The 6,000-nt window shown below is 37.8% G+C and overlaps 1 long non-coding RNA gene across 1 annotated transcript in view; it reads left to right on the forward strand.

The window, feature by feature from the left end:
* LOC140331988 (uncharacterized) overlaps positions 1 to 4,411 on the forward strand; it is a 47,499-nt gene extending 43,088 nt beyond the window's left edge. Inside the window, exons 2-3 of the long non-coding RNA XR_011921004.1 lie at positions 931 to 1,080; positions 4,148 to 4,411. This is a non-coding gene — a long non-coding RNA (uncharacterized lncRNA). The remainder of the gene's footprint in view (positions 1 to 930; positions 1,081 to 4,147) is intronic.
* Positions 4,412 to 6,000: the final 1,589 nt, after the last annotated feature.

Below are 6,000 nucleotides of genomic sequence, written 5' to 3' on the forward strand. Positions count from 1 at the left end.
GGGAGGAACACGGCTCCTTAATTTTAACCTTTCTTTGGTCCTGATACAGAACAGCAAGTAAGCATTATCATCCTACTGGTTTGTTACTGGTGAAATCACAAGGTGAAAATAAAGTAAAAAAAGCCTGAAGCAAAATAATGGATGAATTTGCCATATCTATCACCTAGTTAGCTTCAAAATATTTCATTTTTTTGGTTTAGGTGTGCTTCACCATAAGGGTGGAATGCAATTACTCAAGAACTTCCTAATAATAATAAATACATATCATATATCCTAACACTATATTCAGTAAAGTTAAAAAAAGGCTCTAGATACAATTGAAGTATATGTAAGATAGGAAAGGAAGATATGTTTGTTGTACCCACAGAAACCAGAAACTCTCTTTTAGATTTATGGCTCAGATGAGAAGGACGTCGGGTTGCTGTGAGCAATACAAATAGTTTATTTAGTCAGTTTGTTATTTTGTTTTGGTATAACATTTTTTAATGCAAGATCTGAGTAAGAGTTATTTCACAATGGATAATTTATACAACAGCTGAGCATTGCATAAGGTAATCTGAAGATAATTAGTTTTATCCGGTAAGTCATCTTAACAAGAGCTCATGTTTAGAGGCAATCACTCCAAGCACCTATTTTAATGCAATTGTTTGTAATTTATGCCATAGGCCAAAGTAAAGTATCTACTATTTTGTCAATACATAGTTAGTAAGAATTTGCTGATAGTTGCTAAAAATGAGGGTTCTTTTAGGGTGTTTTGCTTGATCGTTGTTCCATGAAATGAAGCTGTGTTTTGCTAATGAAGAAAATCTTTGAAAACATATTTTTGGCTTTGAAGTCAACGCCATATAATACAAAAATGAAGCCAATTTGATTGCTTTTTAATTTAGTATTTTGCCTGTCACACTGAATAATTGTAATCTTTACTGCTAGGAACTGTCAACAGTGCGATTAAAGCAGAAGGAAGATACAGCAGGTGGTGAAAAGGAAAGATGGCTGAAAGCAAAACAACTGATTGTCAGAGCATGTTAATCTTCCCTATGCATAAATTGCATATAAATTACAAACAAGATTTTACTGAAGGTGATTTTTGACAGACAAGACGCGACTTGACCAATTGTTTTGCTTCTACTCTTCTAGTAAAAATAATGCCGAAACTCTCATACATATTTAGTAATGCCCAAGGGAAAAAGAAGGCAGAGAGTGTAACAATGACATCTACTTGTGACCTAAATACAAATTCTGTAACAAGGATAATTTGTAAAAGGGAAAAAAAGATTTGAGCTGGATCATTAATTATCTAAAATACTTATACAAACATTTTGTAGAGAAATAAGTTTGTTTCCCGTTGTCTGACAGCTCTTAGGAAAGATTAGTCAACTTTCATTTGGTGGGATTATAGAGAAGCATTAAAGGATAGAAAAGACGCTTTTATTATTAGTTTCATATCTGAGGATGTTACTGTATGGGAACAAGAGATAATGGACTGAGGATAATGGTGTTGTGTAGAGGGAAAGAAGCTCAAGATATTTAGATATGCATTAAGCCAAGATTTGAAGGAAAAGTATGCTTTAAGATTGCATTTGTTTCAGTTCTATAAATAATTAGTAACAAGAATATATAGTAATCTATCCTTACAAATGATCATTTAAAATTTCATTATAAAATATTTATTCTAAATATATACCGTAACTCAAAATTACCAAATAACATACTGACTGGTTTCCTGCTCCAGACAGATAGAGTTTTAAAGGCAACTGGAGCCAAAAAGTACCAATAATCAGTTGCTGATGCTATTGAGGAAACAAAACCACATGATGAGCAAAAGTACCACCTATCAGGTCACTTTTAGAAATATAGAGAGCAGGCTCCCTGCCTCCTATGCATCCCTTGTGGTCATATGGCAGAAGTCAGTTTTTATTGCTGCAAGGGGTTATATGGTTGCCTATTAAGTAACTAAAACACCTTTACTTGAGGGTTTCCTAATAAGGAAGCATAGTAGATCATATTAAAAATGGCAACATCAAAGTGAAATGGGAACAAGGGGTTCAAGTTACTGAATGACTTGCAGACCTCTTCAATTTTTTCCTACTTATAATCATCATTTTGCTAAAATGATAAAACCAACACAGCTGACCTAAATCTGAATATTATAGCACATTTTGAAATTAAATTCACCAAGCTTCTGATAAGGGGTACCAAGGCAGGACTGCCACTTCTAATCGCATATACCATAAATACTCAATTATAAGCCTCAATTTGTTTCCCTCAAAATGCTATTAGAAAAAGAATCCCAGTGTAATGCACCTGGGCACACAAACCACAACCAACTCCAGATATCCTTTAATCAGGCTTTATTCAAAATCATACAGCACAGCAAGGGTTAAGTCCAAACAAGCGAAGTACAAGAGGGTAAGGCAAGTACAGGTCAAGAACAATCCAAGGTCAGGGCAAGCAGCAGGCAGAATGGTCAGTAACAATCCGAGGTCAGGGCTGGCAGAGTTCAAGCAGAGTCAGTTTAAGACCAGGTCACTATGGAGATGACAAAGCAGATCAACTTTAAACCAACACAAGGACGCACCCAAGCACACTGTGTTAACAGAGGCTTATAGCGGGCAATGGTGTACAGGACAAGCTCTCCTTAAATGGCCAGAGTTACCAATAGCCTTGCGCCACCTGGCGCAGTCTGTTAGGAGACTAACTGAATCCCCTGCCGCCGATTGGCCGCAGGGAATTCAAACTAACTATGTCCCGCCCCGGGGCGAGGCAGCCGAGTGCCACGCCCTCGGGGGGTACAAGAGGGACGCATTGTAGTACGCGCACCTCTTCCCACAGCACCCCTAGGACGTGCACTACTTTGCACATGCAAAGGAGTGCTGAGAGCAGGAGATTCAGTAATCACATCTGAAGGGATGCAAGGGATTCTGCCTGGCTGAACAGTAGTTTGGCCAGGACGGATCCCTCCGCCTGCAGAGAGAGACAAGCTGCGAGTAGAGCAGCAGCCTCGGCCATGCTGCCTGGTACAGCGGCGTCTCCCTCTGTGGCTGGGATCCCCAGGGACACCGCAGGCTCGCAGGACGGGTAAGTTCCTTACACCCAGTTTCTACTTGGGTCACATCAGTAGAGGGTAAAGTTATCATTGAATACAAGAGACATGAAGGAGGTCTGTTTATATTTGAGCGCATACGGTACATGTGTTGGAAAACATTCTTTTCAAGTGCCAATGTGTGTAGGCCAGGCTACAGTGAGCTTAGAGAGCAGATGATATTAGAATGATCGAATACCATGGTCTGCAATATAAAACTACAGTTGGAAAATAAGGATAAGGGCATTAAGATCATTAAGATGGATTTTGCTTGTGTGCAGTAATCTACAAAAGACAAATGCCATGGTAAAAAAAACTAAAACTAATTAGCATTTAGATTGTTTGTTTGAGTCATACAAACTTTTATGTTTTCCAGAAGCATACCATGTGTAGACAGATCTGGGTGTTTAGCATGTAAGTTGTATTCCAGATCAAGCAGGGTAGTTTGAGGTCAGTCCTACACTACGAGATCTGTCTGTTAAATACCACGCCTGTGTTTCTAACTCTAAAACAAAACAGTGAGAACTGATTATGAGCACTTGCCATGAATATTTAAACTTGTCCAAACATGCATGAAAAAAGACGACACTCTCTGCCATTTGATTTGTTGTCAGTCCCCGTTTATTGCAGTTGCCTTTCCCCTCATGTAATGTTGAGTATCGCATCAATTTTAAATTATTAGTAAAATTTCATACCAGAAAAAAAAGAGTGCCGCAAGTAATTTTGCGCTGATATTTTTAAGTAACTTGAGGTCATCACTTGTGAGGAAACCTGGATCTTCCAATATAATTATAATAAAACACCTTCATCACCAAAAAAGCACAAAAAAGCGTGTCAAAGCAAATCCACATATCCACATTCAAAACCATACTCATCATGTTTTTTGATATGCAGGGTGTAATTTTGGGAGAATGGGTTCTAGAAGGCACAGCATTGAACCAACATTTTTATAAGTAAGTTTTGACGAAGAGAAATTGTCAAAAGACAGCCAGATATGTGGGTTTCATTCTTCTTTAGGACAATGCTTTTTCTCACACAGCACTTACAACTGTTTTTGCCCAACAGACCCAGTACAATGAAACATCCTCCAAATTCACCAGATTTGCCACCTTGTGACTTTTCCTACATTGAAGTTAGCGTTTAAAGGAACACACTTGAGTCAATGGATGCAGTAAAGATATAAAACAGCTGATATCTTGAAACAGCTGAAAGAAACTGATCTGTTCCAAGCATTCCACTAGTGGAAAACAACGTGGCATCAGTGATTAATTGTGAATTGAGAGAATATTGAAGGAGACAAAATTAGAATTGTCAAATAAATAAAAGTGAGTTTTATATTGGTCTCATTATTTTATAGACTGACCTTGTAAGTGCATGCAACAGTTTTGTATTTAGCCAAATAACAATCTACTGCTGGAATCTTTCTCTGTTACAGAAAACAATCACCAATGAATTACCACTCTTTACCTAAGTCCTTAAAAATGAGAGTTAAACTTTTAACTTACCCAAAAGGCCTATGTCAACCCATACTCTAACCAAAAACAATACCCAGTTCTTACTCATCAAAGCACCTTATGCCTAACCTTACGCTCCAAATGCTATAGTTCAATAACTTGTTAGTCTGAAATAGATTGTGTTGAATCGTATGCACAATAAGGAACTCATGCCTTTTGTGCAATGACCACAATGATCAGTAACATGGCCAATAATCACATAGAGGTACTGTAATCAACTGCACTGTGTGTTCAACTGTGAAGCTCTGTGACAACCTATTTAATACCCATTTAGTGTGCAAGACCAGAAAATCACAGATTGATGTTGACTTGTTTAACAGGCACTGGTTCCCAAAAAAACACTTACCCAACAAACATTAAACCCAATAATATCCTCCCAGAGTTTAAAGCAATCTATGTCCACAAATGAATGTGTTATATATTGCTTTTTTCAGTCCATAAATGTAGTGACTGTATTAAATTACTTTATACAATATATGGTGGAGTAACATAGTTATCCTGGGATGCTCTTGTAATTTACCTACAAACACATCCACCCTACATATCTTTTTTTGAAATAGATGGGATTTGTGGTGCCTGGGAGAGATTTGAAAATGTAGCACTTGTGTCTTAGACATTACCAGGCATTTTTATACTTAAAAAATCAACAGTACATTTGGTCAGTATGCCAGTTATTCATAATAAAAAAAGACATCTTGCTATATATTTCAGCAGTAAAGCATCCTGATCCTGTAACATGGGAAGGAAACAATGAAAAATATTTTCTTTTTTTTAGATGGGGCAGGACCATGAAGCTCACACTTCTGACATGCTGTGTAAATTTTTCGCCAGGCTGAGGTCATAAGGTTCCATCTGACATCATCCAAATGAACACTACACAAAGTTTTTGATTGGTTAATCAGAATAAATTGTTGAATCAATTGAAATGATTCTACTTTCAATGGAATTTACTAATGGTGGTCGAAAGATTGATTTTTTGTTCTGATAGGTTAACCATTGGTCATTTATATGCTGTTCTTGGGTGGGGAGTTTCTTCTTTTTTATCAGCCCAAATAAACAGGGATGAGCAAAAATGTCTCTGACATCCTCGCGAAAATTTCCTTGAACTTCTGATGGCTCCGTGCAATTTCGGTGAACTGATTTCACGAAACCTTCGGTAGATCGAGGAAATCATTATGATCCCCCGTACTAGAGGTTAATTAACCTCTAGTGCCCTGGGATCGCAGTGGATTTTTAGGGCTGCAATCAATCATGCAGCCCTAGAAATCTTCCTGTTTCCTATCCCTGGCACTAGAGGTTAATTAACCTCTAGTGCTGGGGATCCTAGTGGAACTGCAGATGAACTCTCAATGGAGTTTCTCTCTCTTACTGATAAGTACAGCCCGGTGACCGTGTGAACTGAAC

This window comes from Pyxicephalus adspersus, chromosome 5, assembly GCF_032062135.1.
Source record: "Pyxicephalus adspersus chromosome 5, UCB_Pads_2.0, whole genome shotgun sequence".
In the NCBI taxonomy this organism is placed as follows: Eukaryota; Metazoa; Chordata; class Amphibia; order Anura; family Pyxicephalidae; genus Pyxicephalus; species Pyxicephalus adspersus.